At 41.2% G+C, this 20,659-nt stretch overlaps 1 long non-coding RNA gene across 1 annotated transcript in view; it reads left to right on the forward strand.

The window, feature by feature from the left end:
* The first annotated feature begins 537 nt into the window (after window positions 1–537).
* The window catches only part of LOC122562799, a 58,986-nt gene continuing 38,864 nt past the window's right edge, over window positions 538–20,659 (forward strand). Inside the window, exons 1-2 of the long non-coding RNA XR_006315419.1 lie at window positions 538–703; window positions 7,282–7,384. This is a non-coding gene — a long non-coding RNA (uncharacterized LOC122562799). The remainder of the gene's footprint in view (window positions 704–7,281; window positions 7,385–20,659) is intronic.

Genomic DNA, 20,659 nt, shown 5'->3' on the forward strand with positions numbered 1-20,659 from the left:
TTGTTTCTTCACTGTATACACCACCAAATCTTTCTGTTCCTTTGGTCCTTCCCCTTTCCAGTGGCTTATACTCTTAGATTTCTACTTTTCATCAGTTCTGACCAACGGTCATTAGTTTGTTTCTCTCCACGGATGCTGTGAGACTGCTAGGTATTGCCAGTTCTTTTCTGTTCTTAACATAAAGAGTTAATTATTTCTGCTGGGATCACTCTCTGTTCAGCAAAGTACACGAAAGGGTTGATCCCTTTTTCTGGGAACTGAGGTTGGTGCTTACTAGCTATGGATAGGCAGCCAGATAAAAGAGTTAATCCCCTCTGCTGGGAACACGCTTTCTGGTGACTCCCTGATGCCAGGAAGAGGTGAGAGGAATGCATTAAACCCTGCAGCCCGGAACAGCCTGTGCAATAGTTGGTTCTAGCTCATTAAAGGTAGGGTTAATATCCTGAGTCATGTCTGGCTACTGCTGCTGGCACAGGAATGCATCTCCCTTTTGATGAGGTTTTCCAGCTGAAGGATAAGCAGAACGATGTTGTGACTATGTACTGCTGCTGATGTGCAATCCGATAGCGAGGCCTCGAGACAGCTAAAAGAAGCAGTCTGTGTGTAATGTAATTACAGTGCTGACGAGGGCTGTGATGCAGGATTAGGTGCTATATACAGTACAGAAACTGCTCGACACTTCAGTAGCACTCCTGAGGCATAGGTGGGTGAAGATGCTGCTTATCTCGGTCAAGCGGATGCTTAACTTATTTTGAAATCTCTTTTAGTAACAGGATCACAGTGATTGCTTATTGATGGGAGCAGTTCTGCTGATTCGACCACCTTCAAAGCATGTGATGACTGGATTCACATAGCATTGTTTTATTTTAATAAGTCGGCTGCAGAGGATTATTTTTAAAAAGAAATTTTTCAAAAAAAACCCCACCCCTCCCTGTTGCAGAGCAGTGCCACGCTATATCTTTATCCACATTTCTGACCTCACTTGGAGTTTCAAGGTAAGAGCTATCTTCACTGAGATGGGTGTGAACCTTTCAAACAAACCCCTTTTGAGAAAGAAGAGGTTTTCTCTCAATCAGCAGGATTACAAAAGCGTGTAATATGTTCAAGGGTGCATTCACCATTGAAACTGTATTTGTATTTTGTTTAGTCAAGATTCTTCATGTGCATAATGAGAGGAGAGGATTGGAATGGGACAGGTGTTACAAGGGTAATATAATTTAAACATAATGTATGTACAGTGGGATGAAGATGAGCCAAGTAAGGCCAATGGGTGTTGACACCGATGGGTGTTTAGATTGTCAACTTCACTTGCAGTGCCAGGTGTCCCATCATAGTTCCTTGTCTTCTGAGCTAGATGCTCTGCATCTTATGGTTGGACAAGTGATGGTTATGGTACTGTCTGCAGTAACAGTCTGCATCACAGGAATATTGACAGAGGGTTTCTGTCAGCATTGGGACCCATTTTACAGCAGAGACACTCTCTATCATTTCATGGAATCTCAATAATAAATCCTGTCCTGCTTTTACAGCTAGTTCTTGACTTCCTGTGTTACTTCTCACTGTGAAAACTATGATGATCTGTGATTTTTTTTAAAACTCTGGCCCCTTTCAACTATGAAAGAAAGTTGGCGCGATCAAAGTAGCAAGCACAATCGGAGAAAACAAATGTTGACCTCTGAAATTGAGGTAACACCTAGACTAGTTTGTTGACTTGGAAATTATGATGATGCAACTGAACAGTCATAATCAGGTGTTTCAACCTACAGCTTAGGAGCAGCCATTTTGTATCAGAACTATGGCATTGCAAATGAGGGATGAACAGCACCCCTCTTAATGAAGCCACTGGGTGTCAGGAAATCATTTAAGGAGGAGTTTTAAACACATTGCTGTGTGTAGGCTGTCTCTAACAGTCAGTTTTAGGTAAAAGCTACAATAACCAGGGTTAGCTGGCAGAATTTGCAATTACCTCCTTTTACAATGTTCTGCATTATGTGACATTTTGTTTCCCTTTCAGTAGTTAAAATTAGTAGCATCAGCATATATTGGTACTTTTATTCCATTGTGCTCACTCTCAAACATGTGGGTATGTGTGTCATTGTTCTTTCCTCTTCATAGTTTCTTCTGAATCATAAGTTACAAACAAAACCAGGTCGCTGTCAAAAATCTTAAAATGTGCAGACTACAGCTGCCCACATAATTTCAATCAGCTGTAGTTCTGAAGAGATCAACGTTATTCATGGTATTGGAGCTAGAAGCAGTAAATAGTCATAATCTGCATACTGTTCTCATAAGAGTGACCTTGTGGGGTCAGATGGGGTAGGCTTTCATTTCAGCATTTTATTTAAAATGCCTGTTGGAGTAAAACAAATCCTTATTTAGAAGTGTTTCAGAAATTCATAACCATGTACGATATTTCCAACTGTAACTAATTGTTGTGGGAAAAGCTGGATTGAAAGGGTTAATGCATCGGTGAGGAACATTTTGGGCAATCTCTCTCCGCTAGCTTAGAAGAGATGTGTTTAAAGATGCCAATTCTTGCCAAAATCACTGTTTCTAACCTTTACATTTAAAGCAGATAAATCCTTGATCACGAGGATAGAGAGGTAGAGACAAGTATGGAAGTCATTCCTTTAAATTGTTGAGAGTTATAGAATGACCCAACTGAATATGACAGTACCAGACATACAGTGACCCTACCCTCAAGTATTTTCCTGTAAAATCCAAGCCTGCGCAAGCACTCCAATGCAGCATTCAGGGATACTGCATTAACCACTGTGCGGCTCTTTTGAGGAAGCATTAAACCAAAATATTTCTAGTGGCTCCCATGGTGTTTTTAGAGCTAGATATTTATTTGAATCCTGGCCTACATTGGTTGGCAGCACCTCAACTTTAACATTCTCATCCTGATGTTACTATAGCTACTTGCAGTTCTACAATCCTCAAAATTTCTGTGTTCCTCTAATTCTTGCATGTTGTGCTTCCTCGAAGACCATCACCACACTACTGGTGGTCTTGTCTTCGACTCTGGAATTCTCCCCTTGATCCTCTCCATCTCTCTGCCTCGCTTTAAGATGCACCTTAAAACCTATCTATCTGACTAGGCTTTTAATCTTCTGTTCTTATCATTCTTTATGTGGCTCAATGTCAGATTTTGTTATAATGTTGATATGGGACATCTTGAAGTGCTTTCCTACATGTGCTTGAAGGGTTGCTTCTGTTGTGGTACACTTTCTTGCAAGGAATTTTGTTTATACACAGGGGATGGTCAGTGACATAATGCTGCAATGATGCTTGTTACAATGTACATGTGAAAAGAAAGAACTTGATTTCTGTAACATTGTTGTCACCCTCGGGACACCTGAAACTAACAAATTCCTTTGGCATGGGGATGTTGTTGTTTTCAAGGCAAATACAGCGCAGTAGAGACTCTACGAGTTGGTATGTTTGAAATGATGATTCAAGGTGTCCAGGGATTTACTTATGAGAACCATTCCCATTAAATGCCCTGTCTCCACTACCTGTTGATGTGAAGCCTAGCAAGGATGTCAAATGTTGTATTCCAATTACCAACCAGGTCAAGATCAGCAGTAAAGGTCGATTAACATAGTTAGCTGAGAATGCCACACCATCAGGGACTCGCCTTCAGATTTAAGTAGATGCGGCAGACTGCAGCTCTATTTATCACGGTGTCCCTGTCTTCTACTTCAATTCAAATAGAATTTTGTCCATTTTCAGAGATGTTCGCTTAAAAGCCACTTAATATTGTGATTAGTTTTTAAATTTGCAACTAATTGAGAAGGACACATTTCTATGAATATTATGAGAAAAATATATCAAAATTGCCATAATGCATTTAAATTTACTGTTTATTTTCAATTAACTTTGAAATTTTAATGTTGCCTAACTGTTACATAACCATCTATGAGCCTGCTATCCAAATGCAGCGCAGCAAACTATTTTATTAGAGTAGGGATGAAATAATCCAGTAACTTTATGTTCCTATAGTAACAGTCAGCTGCTGTCAATACACAGCCTTAATGTTAAGCATGGTAAAGGATATTATAATTTTTTAAACTTTAAAAATTCTTAAAGGAGGTCTATTCTAGATGCAGTGATGACTAATACCGCAAACACACCTCATCACAGTGACATGCTTTGTTCAGTTGGAGAGATATCAATAGATTGTGTGCTGTGTGTGTTGATCATTAATGTGCCTTCACTAAGCAGATTTCTTAAAATGATGTTTGGAAGGCAGAACAATCATAAAGAATAATCTAGATTATTTTTAAAATAACAACTAGCTGAAAAAGGATAGGAATTAAACTTCTTTAAAAAAACATTCAGTTTGAATCTGGATAGAATGAAGATATTAATCTGAACAAACAAGAAAGGATTATAGTATGTGAGATACTGAAAGGTCAGAGACAGTCATAGATAAATCATCTATGACTCTCTTTGACCTTCAGTCTCCCATGGCATAGGCCATAATGAATTAGACATTAGGGTGCATTAGGACCCTGGACCAAAATGCCAAATTTATGTTGCTGAATACTGGGAACTCTTTTTTTTTAAAGTAGACAAAGTGTGAGATCGAGGGGAGAATAAATAAAGGGAATAAAGCAACAAGATTAAACAAACAAAAATAAGGTTTTCTACACAATGTTAGTACATATTGTCTACAATACATGTGCAACTTATATTTTAACACCCAGAACTAACATGTGGCAAATATGTGTGACAGACTCTGATCAAACACCCCAGTTTGCATCAAACACAAATATAATCAAGATAGATCCCTCAGATTTACTGAGCTCTCTAAACCCAATTTGTGTAGGTCAGCAATACTGCTAATGGCAGCATTCCTTACATCCCTAGTGGGGTCTGCTTCAGTCTCTTTCCCAACTGCCAGCAATCTTTGTATCTCTTCAGTGACGCTTAAACTGTCCTGAGTATCGTATTAGTCCCTCACTTATTGCTATGCAGAATTGAGTGATGCCACTTTGCAACTGTCTGTTCCACATATAGTAAATTCTCAACAATACTAGAAATGGATTTCAGCATAGGAGTTTTGCATTCTGGGCCTACTATGCTAGAAATTGATTTTCTCATTTTAAGAGATACTCCTCCTGTTATAGGGCATTTCTCTCTATCCACATTCTCTTCTCCTCCCGACCTCACTCTGATCTTTGCCAGTTTCCCAGAGCAGAATCCGTTCTCTCTGCTATATAGGATGCCCAGTCTGGCTTCCTCCTCCCTCCACCCTGGCGCATTTGTGCTTTTTCTACCTCTCCTGTCACCCCAATGCAATGTCACTTTTACTTTGTGCCTCTTGTCAGCCAGGTCCTCAAGCACTATCTCTGAGTGCCCCTACCAACATTATCCCATTCCATCTCACCAAGACACTCTGTTTTCTCAACCAAAATAATTTCCCTCTTTCCCAACCTCGCCCCCACAGTTTCTGCATCTCTCCCCCTTCACTGTTGAGCAGCACTGCTGAGATCAATGAAGTAAGCTCACTGGCTGGAGATGAACTTCTTGCTGGAGCTGTAGTGAGTTGTATCAGTACTATTTCAGCACCTTTTGGTTGTTCCCTATCTAAATTATAATCTCCCTCAGTTTGCTATTATTGGCAAATCTACTCCAAGTTGTTCATATTCTTCATTTCTTTCCTCTCTCTGTTTATTCCTGCTCGTGTTTCTTCCCTCTACTTCCATTTCACCCATTTCCTTTCCCTTCACCTGTTCCTCACTCAATTCCTCCACAGCTGTTCTTCTAGTCTTTGGGTGGATTTTTTCAGATGTGATGGGTGGGGGGCAGGGTTCCCATCTGGTCACCTGCAGAAGGCTGGCTGGAGTTGGGCTTTTGGCCTGAGGACATCCCGTCTCAGAAAACAGCCAGCTATCTGATTGGCTAGTAGCTCTGTAGTCACAAAAGCACAACCTGGAGCAGTGCCCAATGCTGGGAACACCGGCAGTCCCAGCAATCATCACGACAAACCAGGTAGGTACTGGGCGAGTGAGCTGAGTGGGGTTATTGAGGAAGAAAGGAGTAAACCTAAGAAGGGAGGCTGCAGTTTGAGGTTTTTGGGAGCTGGGGGGTGGTGGGGGGGGGAGGTTGAGGTGATGGTGGTGGGGGGGAATGCCTGATCCCAAATGGGTGGCATGGTGGCTTAGTGGTGAGCACTGCTGCCTCACAGCGCCAGGAACCCAGGTTTGATTCCCACCTCGGGCGACTGTCGGTGTGGAGTTTGCACATTCTCCCAGTGTCAGCATGGGTTTCCTCCAGGTGCTCCGGTTTCCTCTCACAATCCAAAGATGTGCAGGTTATGTGAATTGGTCATGCTAAATTGCCCATAGTGTAGATTATTAGTCAGGGGTAAATGTAGGGTAGGGGAATGGGTCTGGGTGGGTTACTCTTCAGAGGGTCAGTGTGGACTTGTTGGGCTAATGACCTGTTTCCACACTGTAGGGATTCTAATTCTAATTCAAAGAGGGCTCCCACCTGAGGCCTGAACAGGATGATCAACTGGAGTTGAAAAGATTTACAAGGATGTCGTCAGGGTTGGTGGTTTGTGCTGTAGGGAGAGGCTGAATAGGCTGGGGTTGTCATCCCTGTAGCATCGGAGGCTGAGGGGTGACCTTATGGAGGTTTGTAAAATCATGAGGGGCATGGATAAGATAAAGAGACAAGATCTTTTCCCTGGGGTGGGGGAATCAAGAACTGGAGGGCATAGGTTTAGGGTGAGAGGGAAAATATTTAAAAGGGACTTAAGGGGCAACTTTTTCCACACAAAGGGTGATGCGTCTATGAAATGAGCTGCCAGAGGAAGTGGTGGAGCTGATACAATTACAACATTTAAATGGGTATATGAATAGGTAGGGTATAGAGAGATATGGGACTAAGTTAATTTATGATATGAGGTTGGCATCTGGTTTGGACTGAAGGGTTTGTTTCCGTGCTGTACATCTCTATGCCTCTATCCCTAAGCTTCTTCCTTGTGGGAACAGGCCTTTGAGTGACCAATAATTGGCCTCTTTTGAGTCTCAACTGCATGGGCAGACTCCTTGCCCTCCATGTACAGTTGCACTTGGGACAGGCAAGAAGGTCACTTGGGGATTTCACAGTCTTCTCCATACCCTGCCCCCAACCTCCATTTGGACCTGTAAAATTACCCCTTCAGTTTCTTTTTTGCATTTATCCTTTCTTATTATTTAGTTTTTGCATCCCTTATTTGTCTCTGTAACTTTTCTTTGCTCTGTTTCTTATGGCATTCTGCATTAGGAAAAGGATAGGACAGATGGCCGAAGAAAGAAGCACCAGGCTGAGGCAGCACATGTTTCACAGATGGAGGGAGGCACACTTGGAAACATCTGCGTCAAGGCAGGTAAAGCAGCAGCCTCAACATTGCACATGTCTTCATGTGATCTGTTTGATTTTAAGTAAATAAAAGTACAAAGGACTCTGAGATACTCTTCAGGGGACAGTTAGAAAGAGCCCTGCATGAAGGGTGTTCTTCAAAATGTCGATAATACTCTGACAGCAACACCCAAGAAAGGTTTCCGAAAACCATGAAATGTTGACTGTACCCTGCCTGCAGCAGATCTGGAACAGGTCATATCTTTGTGATGTAACAGTCATATCTTTGTGATGTGATGGTCACACCAAAACTGCACCAAAGTAATTGGAAATATGCGCTGTAGTAGTTTGTGCTGTAACCCCAGTAAGAGAACTGGGTTCACAGCCTGCCGGTGACGATAACTCCCTCACTCAGTGCATTTCTGCTTTCGGGCTGGCAACTAGAGAACCAGCTGCTGCTGCACAGAGTCCAAGGTTGTATGCTGTTTGTTTTAACAGCCTTTAATCCTGGAACTATTCAGTATCAAAGGAGCATCTTCTGTCTCCTTCTGTTGCTGCATACTGTAACTGTTCACCAGATTTCATAAACCACCCTTACTGGGCAGGCAGTGCAAATCATATTTATGCTGTGCCTGCACTTCATGCTCCCTTTCCTCCTCAGGTGACTACTGTTCCCCACCCATTCGGCCTGGGAAGGTGAAAGCAATACATCTGTAGCACTTGGCCTGGAAAATGTTATAAATTTCGACCCTGTAGAAGGTTGACAATGGCAGCAGATCCTCACTCCCTTTTTTGTGGCGCTGTGATGTCTCTGTACCTCACTTCACTCTGAGGGCCCAATTTTAGGATTCAAAAATAGCTATTGCCGGGTGCACCCATTCCTGCGATGGTCATTTTGACTGAGATCAGTTTAGGACCACTAGGGCTAGCCCCACTCATCAAACGAGCAGCAAATTAGATTCATTAAGAAACATTTTAAAGGTAGGTAATGGAAATTGACTGGAATTTTTCCATTAGCCTACAGTTTCCTGATGGTTTAGTGCCGTTCATCTGCTTGAGGTGGGCAACCAGCAGCAGGGATGCCAGCGCTCCAGGCCATTGGCCTGGGGTGGATTGCAGAGTGACCGCCAAATGCTGCCCTGTGGAGTGACTCCCTCACAGTCATCTTAACTTCCTCGAATTCCCATTTTGGTAGACTGGCTGCTTTGTCAGCTGTTTAATTGAACTCTAAAGCATTACTTAAAGATCACCTTCACATTAGGCACCATGTCAGTTTACTTACCAGTCATTGCTGCTGGTTGTTCACCTGGAACAGACAGGCCATCCAGCTTCACAAACCAATCCGTTCCCTATAATTGGACAGGAACCTATCTCTGGGACAAGTCAAAGAGTGATGTGGTCAAATTCCAATGTGTGACTGTTGATCCATGTGCAGTTTTGGGACCCAGAAATAATCCCAGTTCCTGTTCCCCATGGCCAATGCAGAAATTTATCTGCCCCCCACCCCCACAATGCCACCATCACCTGCCTGCATCCGACAGGGATAATCTCTGGAAATCTCACAGCATACCGAGTCTCTGTTCTTTGTTTTTGTAACCATTGCACTCTGCCTGGCATGATGTATGGGTAAAAGCAGTTGCTAAATCATCTTCTGTCCTGAATAAAGTGTACCTTATGCCATGAGAAAATTGGTCTACTGAACAAAATAACTGACTGATGTGATTAGAGTTGAGATGCACTCTTGGGGCTACAACTAAATTCCAGATGCACTTAGGCATTGCCTCTGCATTGCAGAGAGAAGCATTCTGGTCAGTGTACCTTGCAGGTAAAGGTTTAATGTAATGGTTTAAATAGCATGGTTAACCTTTTAAATATTTCAGGCTATTTTTCTCTTTTTACATCTTCAAGGATGGAATTTTCTACGGTGATTTTAGACTCTGAACCCAGTTTTTTAAAAATATTAGTTTATGGAGTGTAAATATCATTGGCAAAACCAGTATTTATCGCCCATTCCTAATTTCTGTTAAGGGCGGCTTGGTGGCTCAGTGGTTAGCACTGCAGCCTCACGCGCCAGGGACCCAGGTTTGATTCCAGCCTCGGGCGACTGTCTGTGTGGAGTTTGCACATTCTCCCCGTGCCTGTGTGGGTTTCCTCCGGGTACTCCAGTTTCCTCCCACAGTCCAAAGATGTGTAGGTTAGGTGAATTGGCCAGGCTAAATTGCCCATAGTGTTAGGTGCATTAGTCAGAGGGTAATGAGTCTGGGTAGGTTACTCTTCGGAGGGTCGGTGTGGACATGTTGGGCCGAAGGGCCTGTTTCCACACTGTTGGAAATCTAATTGAAAAACACTGGCCAAGTGCCTTCTTCAGCTTCAGTAGTCTATGTGTAGGTGCTCCCATTGTGCTGAGATGGCTTCCTTCTTTAAAAACCGCAAATTCCCCTCCCACATGGTTGATGATGCCCTCCAGTGCAACTCATCTACATCCCACACCTCCGCCCTCGAACCCCACCCCTCCAACAGTAACAAAGACAGAACCCCCCCATCCCGGTCCTCCGCCCTCACCCTACCAACCTCCGTATACATCGTATCATCCTCCACCATTTCCACACCTACAAACGGACCCGACCGCCAAATCCAAGCCACCCATCACCTGGAGGAAAAACACCTCACCTTCCGTCTTGGGACCCTTCAACCGCATGGCATCAACGTCAACTTCACCAGTTTCCTCATCTCACCTTACACAACCGGATCCAACTTTCCAATTCGGCACTGCCCTCTTGAACTGTCCTACTTTTGTATCTTTCTTCTCACCTACCCGCTCCACCCTTCCCTCCGACCTATCACCTTTATCCCCACCTCCATCCACCTATTGCACCCTCAACTACCTTCCCTCCAGCCCCACACCCCTCCTATTTATCTCTCCACCCCTAGGTTCCCAGCCTCATCCCTGATGAAGGGCTTTTGCCCAAAGCATGGATTTTCCTGCTCCTCGGATGCTGCCTGACCTGCTGTGCTTTTCCAGCACCACCCTCTTGATTCTAATCTCCCGCATCTGCAGTACTCACTTGCACCTAGTTTCAGAATTTTGACCCAGCCAGGATGAAGGACTAATAATATAAATGCCAAATCAATATGGCGTGAAACTTGGAAAGGAACTAGTATATTTTCCTACAAGCTTCCTGTCCTGGGGCTTCCAGGTGATAGATGGCTGGAACTTAGGGATACTGCTGAAGTAGTTTTTAACAATCTGCTTCGGTGTAATTTATAGATAGCATGCATTGCTGCGCTATGTGCGGTAGTGGAGAGAACTAACGTTTAAGGTGGTGAATGGGGTGCCAATAAAGTTGGTTGCTTGGATTTTTTTCAAGCTTCTTCAATTTTGCTGGAGGTACACTCATCCAATCAACTTGAGAGTATTCCATCACATTCCTGACTTGTGCTTTGTGGATGGAAAGACTTTGAAGGGTGACACGGTGCATTACATGCCCTAGAATGTCTAGCATTTTTATACAGCTACTCCAGTTAAGTTCATGGTAACCACCACCCCTTCCTGTCTTCAAGGTCATTGATAGTAAAGGTTAGTGATGGTACTGTTGTTGAATAAGATATTGTCCCTGCAGAACGTAAACCAAAATAACTAAATGTATTGAATGACTCTGAAGGAAGACATACCAATACAATTCCACTTTTTGTAGCCTTTGCTTCAACACAAAGCAAAGTCAATGTAAATTACACATGAATTAACAGGCAAATGATACTTCAAATGCACAGGTAGATTTCATTTAAAATCATCAATGTGAAAAAGATATGTCTTGCACATCCATAAGCAGCCAGGTCACCCCTTGCACAAATGTTGCATGCTATACAATTTGATGTTCTTTATTCGCACAAGGTAGTGAGGATTTCAATCCAACAATAGTTTCAACCTTCAAGTTTCACAGGTACAATTATCATCATCAAGAAACATTTCTAGGAATTCTGTCTCTCAAGCCACAGAATTTCAGACTTATAACTTGCCAGTATTCTTTTTCAACCTATCAACCAAAATACTCCGGCATCCGGCTCTTATACCTATCAAGTTACTCCAGTCATTTAGTTTGTCACCAGCACCACCATATTTTTAACTTTTTGTAATTGTCTCTCTGCCTAATTTAATCGGATTATAGCTCATCTCTTTGCTTGTTATTCAGCTGCTGACACTTTACTCACACCATCTAACACTCTTGGTCACCTGCAGAGAATTATTTTTTGACATTCCATTCACACCAGTTGTATGGCCTTTTGATCTCTCTGTCCTTGATCTCTCTGTGTCCGTGTGCTCTTCTCTCTCACTTCACCTGACAAAGGGGCTGTGCTCCAAAAGCTTGTGATTTCAAATAAACTTGTTGGACTATAACCTGGTGTGGTGTGACTTCTGACTTTGTCCACCCCAGTCCAACACTGGCACCTCCACATCAAAATACCCCAGTTCACGGTTTGATTACGTATGGGAAACTCTCAGTCTTCTAGTAACGCTGAGTTATTCACAAAGCTTTCCAGATTTTAGATTATTTTTAACTAGCTTGGATAATATATCCAAAAGTTACTTTTTCTGCCAGCATTCAGTATTTGCTGTAGGGCCACTCTGGCAGCTAAGTGTTTCAGGAATCAGTCAGTAGTGATTTTCACATAGCATTCTTGTTGATGCATGTTGTAATCCCCAGCCAGTATTTATTCTGTACTTCCCTACCTTTATTGCATCTTCCAATTGGTGTTGAACTTGGAATATTGATTCATTGCCAGAGGGAAGATTATTGGTCATTAATGAGTGCCGTGAGTAGTCAATATTTACATTACTAGGCCAAATGTCTCTTCGTCTGTATTTCGACTCAGTTTGATTGCTGGCTAGGAGTCCACACATCTATGTCAGACAGTTATTTGGCTAATCTATGGGGTAGAAAGTGAGGTCTGCAGATGCTGGAGATCAGAGATGGAAATGTGTCTCAGTTTGATTGCTGGCTAGGAGTCCACACATCTATGTCAGACAGTTATTTGGCTAATCTATGGGGTAACCATTCAAGTTATGACCTCAGACATTAACAAAAATAACTAGGGTAGGTGATGCCATTTTTGTGCCCACTGCCCAATATAGACGCTAGGCAATCCATTAGCTTTCTGTAATGATTGGAACCAGGTTGACCTTGTTGACAACAATGTCATTGATTGGCCCAAGCTAACAATCCCAATCAGGAAAGCCCTGGCTGACTAACATCGAGATCAGAATCTCCTCAGTTCAGATGACTGGCTTTGAGTTGGCTAGCCATAGTCAGTGTACTTTTCACAAGTAAATAAAGGGTGGCTTAGTGATGGGATACCAGCCTCTTCAGTTATTTCAATTAATTAGTGGCTATCTCAAATTTATGACTACAGTTTTAGAATCCGTGATAAGTGGGAACATTTTCTCTATGTCTTCATTGTCAAAAGCATTCATCATTTAAAGGACATCTTTTAAAACAAAACCTACCCTCAAGGTTTAAATATTTGCAATCTCATTCAGACGGTCCATGGAAGCTCCAGGAAAATTGTATGATCTCCTTGTTTGCTATTTTTTCAAGGTGTCCACAGCTCAGCGACTGCTGTTACAGAAAACAAATTAGCACAGAGAGGAAAAAATATATAACCTGGAGACCAGATTCTCCTCAGTTTAGATGACTGACTCAGAGTTGGCTGGTCACAGCCAGTGTACTGTTGACAAGTAAATAAAAAGTGACTTAGTATTGGGATACTAGCCTCTCTGCAATTATTTCAGTGGTGATGTGAGAAATCAGATGTGCCTGAAGAACATTCGCTTGCTACAGTCATCTTGGAGTTGGGGTGAGCATTTCTAGCATCATGCCTTTATTTGGGAAGCTTGACTCATTTGATCCTGCCGTGGGAGACTGGGCCCAGTATGTGGAAAAAATGCAATAATTTTTCCAGGCAAATGACATTGGGGCAGATGAAAAGCAACGAGTGATCCTTGTGACTGCTTACAGAGCGGCAGCGTTCTCGGTTATAAGGGGATTAACTTTTTCAGGGACACCAAATACTAAAACCTTCCAAGAGTTGACAGAGCTGGTTCAGGACTAGTATGATCCCAAATCTCCTGAAGTTCTGAGGTGCTATTGGTTTTACTCAGCTGTTAGAGAAGCAGGGGAATCTGTTTCAGGATTTTTGACGAGGTTGAGACAACTGGCAAAGGCATGTGATTTTGGGTTAACACTGAATGAGATGCTGAGAGATAGTTCGGTATGTGTGATTAATGATGTAGGAGGAGAAAGTGAGGTCTACAGATGCTGGAGATCAGAGCTGAAAATGTGTTGCTGTAAAAGTGCAGCAGGTCGGGCTGCATCCAGGGAACAGGAGAATCAACATTTCGGGCATAAGCCCTTCTTCCTGAAGAAGGGCTTATGCCCGAAACGTCGATTCTCCTGTTCCCTGGATGCTGCCCGACCTGCTGCGCTTTTCCAGCAACACGTTTTCAGCGCTGATTAATGATGTAACCATGCAGAAGTGCCTACTAGCTGAAATCCAACTGGCTTTCAAATAGGCACTACAACTAGCTTTGTCATTAGAAAATGCAGTAAATGGAGTATGGGAGCTACAGGGCATCCCAATGGAATGCTGCCTCTAAGCAAGAAGGACAGTTTCATTTGGGGCAAAGTTTAGTACTGAAACCATGCAAATAGGTGTAAGGCAAGTTTGACATAAGGTTACTTATAAAGTTCGGGGAGGTAATATGGTCCTGAACAAACACGTGGGTCACTTGAAAACTATTACCTTGCAAATGGAGCAGGAGCAAAACATACCTGGCCCTTCAGAACAGCCAAAAGGCCTGACATAAAGCATAGGTTCTCTGTCTCATGTCGAGGAAAACTCAGATGCAGCCTTGATAACGTTACCAACTGGAAGAAGAGGAGGAAACTCTCCTGAGACACTTCGGACACAAGAGACTGACAACATCTGGTACGTGCCAAATGTGTCAGAGTCCGACTCAGAAGAACTGTACTTGAGGCAAAAACATCGCAGGAAAAGTCATAAGCCAAAGACCTGCCAACATCCCTGGATTTAATGGGGGAGGGATGTAGTGATTGGAACCAGGTTGACATCACGATCTGCGTTGGCTGATATAATCAGGAGATGAGAATCTCCTTAGTTCATGTGACTGACTCCGAGCTGGCTGGCTGGCCGGCCAGCTCAGAGTCAGTGTATTATGCATAAGTAAGTAAAGGGTGATTAGTGACAGGATACTGGCCTCAGTGCAGTTATTTCACTTTCTCATATAGTTTTGTATTGCATATTGATGCAACTGACTGACCTCTTAGGTCATCTCAGAGAACTGTTATGAGGCAGTCATATTGTGATTGCAGACCCCCAGCATAAAGGCCAAAGCAGGCAAGGACAGAAGGTTTTCTTCCCTAAAGGACAGATGACATTTCACAAGGAACAAAGGATTTCACGTTCGCCATTGTTAATAATGGCTCTTTATTCCAAATTTACTTATATTAGTGAATTCAGATTCACAAACTACCATGATGGCCTTCAAATTTTTGTCTTTAAATTATTAATACAGGCATCTGGAGTATTTGTCCATGTCTGAATGAGTGAAAGATTTATTGTCACGTATATCCAGGGTGATGGAGTGAAAAGTGTTCTGTTGCCACAATCTGGTGCCATTTTAAGTTAAAAAAGAAAGTACTTAACTAGATTTCATTTTTATCGACCGGTGTCTCAAACACGCCTCCAGGCTTCTGCAGTATGTCTAGAAGGTTGGCCTCAAGGAGGGCCTGCTCCAGGGGACTGTGCTACCACACTCAAATGATTGACCTCTTTGTCAATGTTGAGTCTACAATCAATGTTATACTGAGAGACATCAATTCCAAGCAATGTTTTATTTTGGTTAGCAGATGTGATTTGCTACTGTTTTTGGCAATACCTGCAACAGTTTAACCTGAATGCCAGACTATTATTTTTGTTGTGGCTAACCTATACAGAGGGAACCTTCTCCTCAGAATTATTTTTCAAGAGGGAGCTTGAATTCTCAGATCCTTGGGTAAACAGAATCTCTTCAGCATGTCTTATTGTGCCTCCTGTACTGCACCAACAAATATGCAATTTAAATTATTTTAAACCATTGACTTGCACAAGCAAAAGAGTTGATACTCAACATCAGTGACAAGCTGTTTTTATTGTTTCAATTCTTTTTCACTATGTTTCGATCCTCACTTTTATCTGGGGAGTATTTTAAATCATTCAGAACAAATTTAATTTGTGTACTGACCTTGTGAGGAGGATCTGTGGGAGTGCTGAGTCACATAGTTGTGAAGCCAGCAGATGGTTGGCTTTCCTTAATTGTCAGTGGAAATCGTGTTATGTTCATTTCGACTGCCAAAAGCGATTGATCAGTGAGAGAAGCAGGTAATGATTTTTTTTTTGGGTCAGTCAAAGCTGAATCTATTTCGAATTGAGCTGAAGTTGAAGGATTTATGTTCCTTGTTATTTCATTCTAGGTTTACCTGCTATAATATTTTTATTGGAAAAAGATTGCCTAGAGATTCCTTTCTGCTTATTTAATTTCAGAAATCAGTATTGTGATATGGTTCATTGATATCTGTTTATTTCATAGTAAGCTGTTCTACCAGAATTTGGTTCAAGCCAATCTCTGTCTCCCTTGCTGTGCATCAGGTATGTTGGGTCAGGATTTACTGTAGCTGGTGAATAAATCTACCTACGTTTGTTGGATTTGCCCTTGCTTGTTAATTTTTGTGATGTTCAGCACTGGACATTACTGAAATTTAAAGATTCAAATATCACAGGTTTCCATTACTCAGTACCTGTGAGATCAGGAAAAACAACTTGGTTTCTCAATAATCAGTCAGGCTATAAATAAACAACACAGAATCCAAAGCAGGAACTTTCAGTTGAAATAGTAAATACAGTGTCAAGTTAGGGCACTGAGAGTGAAGTAAAGAGAGAGAAATACACTTTCGATGAAGAGAAAGAGGGAGGAAAAAAGCAAGGATAATAGAGTCATAGAGATGTACAGCACAGAAACAGACCCTTCAGTCCAACCTGTCCATGCCGACCAGATATCCCAACCTAATCTAGTCCTGCCTGCCAGCATCCAGCCCATATCCCTCGATAAATGTAAACAAAAATGCATTTCATTTTTTAAAATGTTTTCAACAAATTAAGATCTAAAGAAACGCAACTGCACACTTGTAAAATTTAATTTAGTAATAGAGTTGCTAATATTTATCACATCCCTTTAAAAGGATGCTTAGAATTAAATAGATAAGTCTGAACTTTCTGAGGTGAGGTTAGTCCATATTTATGATGTCACAGCTTTGAATGCCAGATGGCGCACAGCCGTTTTTGCACAGCTGATGAAGGAGCAGCACATTACGGACAGTAATGCTTGAATTCATAAATGTAACTGTGCATCTGTCCTCACTTGAAGTTGAGTTGTTTGATTTGAATATAGGTTAGAAAATATTGCAAAAATAACAATGATCTTATCATCAACAGAGATTTTGTCCAACTGCGCTTTCCCCACAGGAAAGTGCTGTGGGCAATCAGTTCTGATTCATTATAGTATTAATGACAAACAGTGCAAGTAAAATTTTGTACTGAATTATTTTTATTCAATGGGTTTTATCTGAGTTTAGCTTCAGGAGATAGATATTTGCAAAATATATGTGAAGTTGAAGTGTAGCGACACAGGAATGCATTAGACAGTTTTAAATACCCTGAAAATCTGAATTGAGTGTATTATTTCTTTTATCTAATATAACCTGGCTGTCCATTTTAATTAAAATAATTTTCATTGGAATCAATAACACTGAAGTGACTCAACTTGTAAGGAATGTTAAATTACCCTCTGTGAGTGCATTAAATTATTTTAATTGTAATTACTTTTTCACACATTAACATGAACACGTTAGTTCAATTTGTTGGTGGTCAGACGCATAACAACTAACAAAGTAGTCAAGCAAAATTTATTTGTACACATGGAGTGCATGAACGTTGATGATGGGAGTAATGTGACCGTGAAATGCCCATTTTGTAGGAGAGAATGTTTACGTTATTGAGATGGTAGAAGGCAATGACCCGATGGCTTCTTTGGCCAAAACAACAACTCTGAAATGAACAAAAGGCTCAGGTATTGAGTATTGAGCAAATAGTGTTCCTCTATACGTGGAAACATTTATGAAGAAAAATTCCAATCAGAAGAAAAGTGACAATCGATGTGACTATCAATTATGTTACATTGATTTTTGTTTGGACTCTGACTATTAGTAATTTTGATTTGCTTTGATTAACTGTGGAAGGTGCAGTATTAGTTTCACAAAGGTGGATTCATACATCAATAAACTATAAATGGAGCAAAAAGAGAGGTAGATATATTTTAGAAGCTAAAATAAACAAGACAAGGAGAACAAATAAAATTGTACCAGAGAAAAATGTTTATGATTATTGATATAAATATATTCACACACAAGTTCAGCTGGCAAGGTATTTTACAATATATTCTTCATTAGGTAGCAATTATTACAAGAAATATTTTTATTATGCTCCTAATTTATATGTTTTCAAATGAAAGATTGATTTCAAATTAGCTGTGTTTGTCAAAGTATGCTTTTCACTGGGTGAGAAGAGCAATCACTTAATTCAGGTCCACCACATTTAAGATTCATTTGTCCTAATTTTTTTCTCACTTCTGTTGTTGCATAAATTCAGAAATTAATTGTTAGATTACTTTTTAAGTAAATCCCTTTTGATTTATTCTTTTTGTGCAGCCTGGGGAAACTGGTAAAGTTCATTATCTCTAATCTGGAATGCTAAGGGATATGTTGAAAGGAAGTTGGTTAGAGTTGGATCATCCTCTAAGTGACTGCTTTCTTCTGAGTGGAAACAGAATATAATAGCACGGGAATGCTCTGGGCCTTAAATCCACTGATCTAAAGTTGCAATTGAATTGGCTTCCCAAATCGTTGTCCTGATCCCATTCCAAATCTTTATCACTATAGAAATAACGATATGAATACCAGCAAGGTATCACAGACTGAGAGTGCATTGAGAAAAGTATTTTAGAGTCAGAGTCCTACAGCACAGAATCAGGTCCTTTGGCCCAAACTGGTCCATGCCGACCAAAAATCCATGCACGCTAACCCCATTTCCCTGCACTTGGCCCACATCCTTCTAAACCTTTCCTATACATGTATTTGTCCAAATGCCTTTTAAATATTGTTAATGTACCCACCTCAACCACTTATGCTGGCAGCTCATTCCACATGCATACCACTCTCTGTGTAAAAAAAAATTGCCCCACCCTTTTATTCTTTTCCCTCTAAACTTAAACTGTTGCCCTCGAGTCCTCGATTTCCACAACCCTGGGGAAAAAGACTGAGTGTGTTCACCCTATCCATGTTTCTTATAACCTTTACACTTCTTTCAGATACCCCCTCAGTCTCTTGCGCTCTAACGAAAAATGTCCTAGTTTGTCCAACCTCTCCTTATAAATCAGACCATTGAGTCCTGGCAACATCCTTGTAAACTTTATCTGCATTCTTTCCAGTTTAATCACATCCTTCCTATAGCAAGGTGACCAAAACTGAACATAATACTCCAAGTGCGGCTACACCAATGTCCTGTACAAATGCAACATAACTTCCCATAACTTCTATACTCAGTGTCCTGACTGATGAAGGCCAGTGTGCTAAAAGCCACCTTCACTGCCCTGTGGCTCCACTTCCAGAGAACTGTGCCCTGAATTCTGTTCCTTTATACTCCTCACAGCCCTACTGTTCACCATGAAACTCCTACCTTGATTTGATTTTTCAAAATGCAAGACCTCACGCTTATCTATATTAAACTCCCTTTGTTTCTTGTTTCTTGAAATTGAGTTTCCTGAAGAAGGGCTTATGCCCGAAATGTCGATTCTCCTGTTCCCTGGATGCTGCCTGACCTGCTGCGCTGTTCCAGCAACACATTTTCAGTTTTAATTTTGTCTGTCAATCTAATGTTTTGGAAGTTCTGTTCAGGCGTATTTTGCCATTTTTAGTCAGTTTTACGATCGGTAGTTTTGGACTGAGAACATAAAGTTTCCAATGGATATCCTTCTATTACAATGCTATAAAAAATAGGAGAAAGAAATGTCCAGATTCTGACACTTGAGTGAAACATCGCAGAAGACATTGTTCCTACTTGTTCCACAGAGTTTGAGCTAAAAGGTCTTAATTTTCTGAATGCCAGTGCTTCAGAAGGCCGTATTTCCCTATTTTAGGGAAAATATATCAACTGCTGGGTGAAGATATGCAGTCACGTCCACAAGGTGGACAGCAGTACCAAAATCATCATGAACTAGAATTTCTTTGACATTGCATCATGACAGACAGCAACTGGTAATCTTTTCTATATTGGTTAGGCAATATATTGTGACCACAGAAAGGAAGTTATCAATGCTGCACTCAAGACGGTCGCAGAATTCCTAATGGAGTCATAGCTAAAGAGAGCGAGAGGCGTCTAGTTCTACAGACTAACAGGGTTGTGACAAAGACATTGAGGTGCATAGAACCTTTTAAAGTGCCATATGCTGTTCCTCTAAATTTAGAGATGAAAAAGAGAGAATTTGCATTTACCTTTCACAACCTCAGAAGACTCTGAAGCACTTTGTTGTCAATTAAGTGATTGTTTTTCTTTTTACAGCTAGGGAAATACTGTATAGCATGTTACAGAACATCCTGAAAATAACAAAAGTTGTTCACATGGACAAAGCCCATGGTCGTCTTTGAAATAATGGCTTTCACATCAACTGAAATGGCAAACAGAACTTCAGTTTAGCATGTCATCCAAAAGATGGCAATCACAGAGTGCAGTAGCCCATCAAAACTGTACAAAAGGTTAGAAGAGAAAATGCTGGAAAATCTCAGCAGGTCTGGCAGCATCTGTAAGGATAGAAAAGAGCTGACGTTTCGAGTCCAACTGACCCTTTGTCAAAGCTTTGACAGAAGGTCAGTTAGACTCGAAACGTCAGAAACGTTTATTGTTCCTATGTTCCGAGAAATGTCAGTTCACAGGAGGTCATATGGCTCATGAAAATTGTTGACAGTTTCTTTCGAAGGCCAGAAGGTCATACAGGACTTTTAAAATATTCTACAAACAACAACGAAAACCTCATAGAATTTGATCATTGTTTCACAGCTACCTCTTTTAGTGTGTACTGGTGGTGCAGCAACATTGACACTTATATATAATGTGCTTATCATATACGTTTTAACAGAGG

Source organism: Chiloscyllium plagiosum, chromosome 25, assembly GCF_004010195.1.
Source record: "Chiloscyllium plagiosum isolate BGI_BamShark_2017 chromosome 25, ASM401019v2, whole genome shotgun sequence".
Classification (NCBI taxonomy): Eukaryota; Metazoa; Chordata; class Chondrichthyes; order Orectolobiformes; family Hemiscylliidae; genus Chiloscyllium; species Chiloscyllium plagiosum.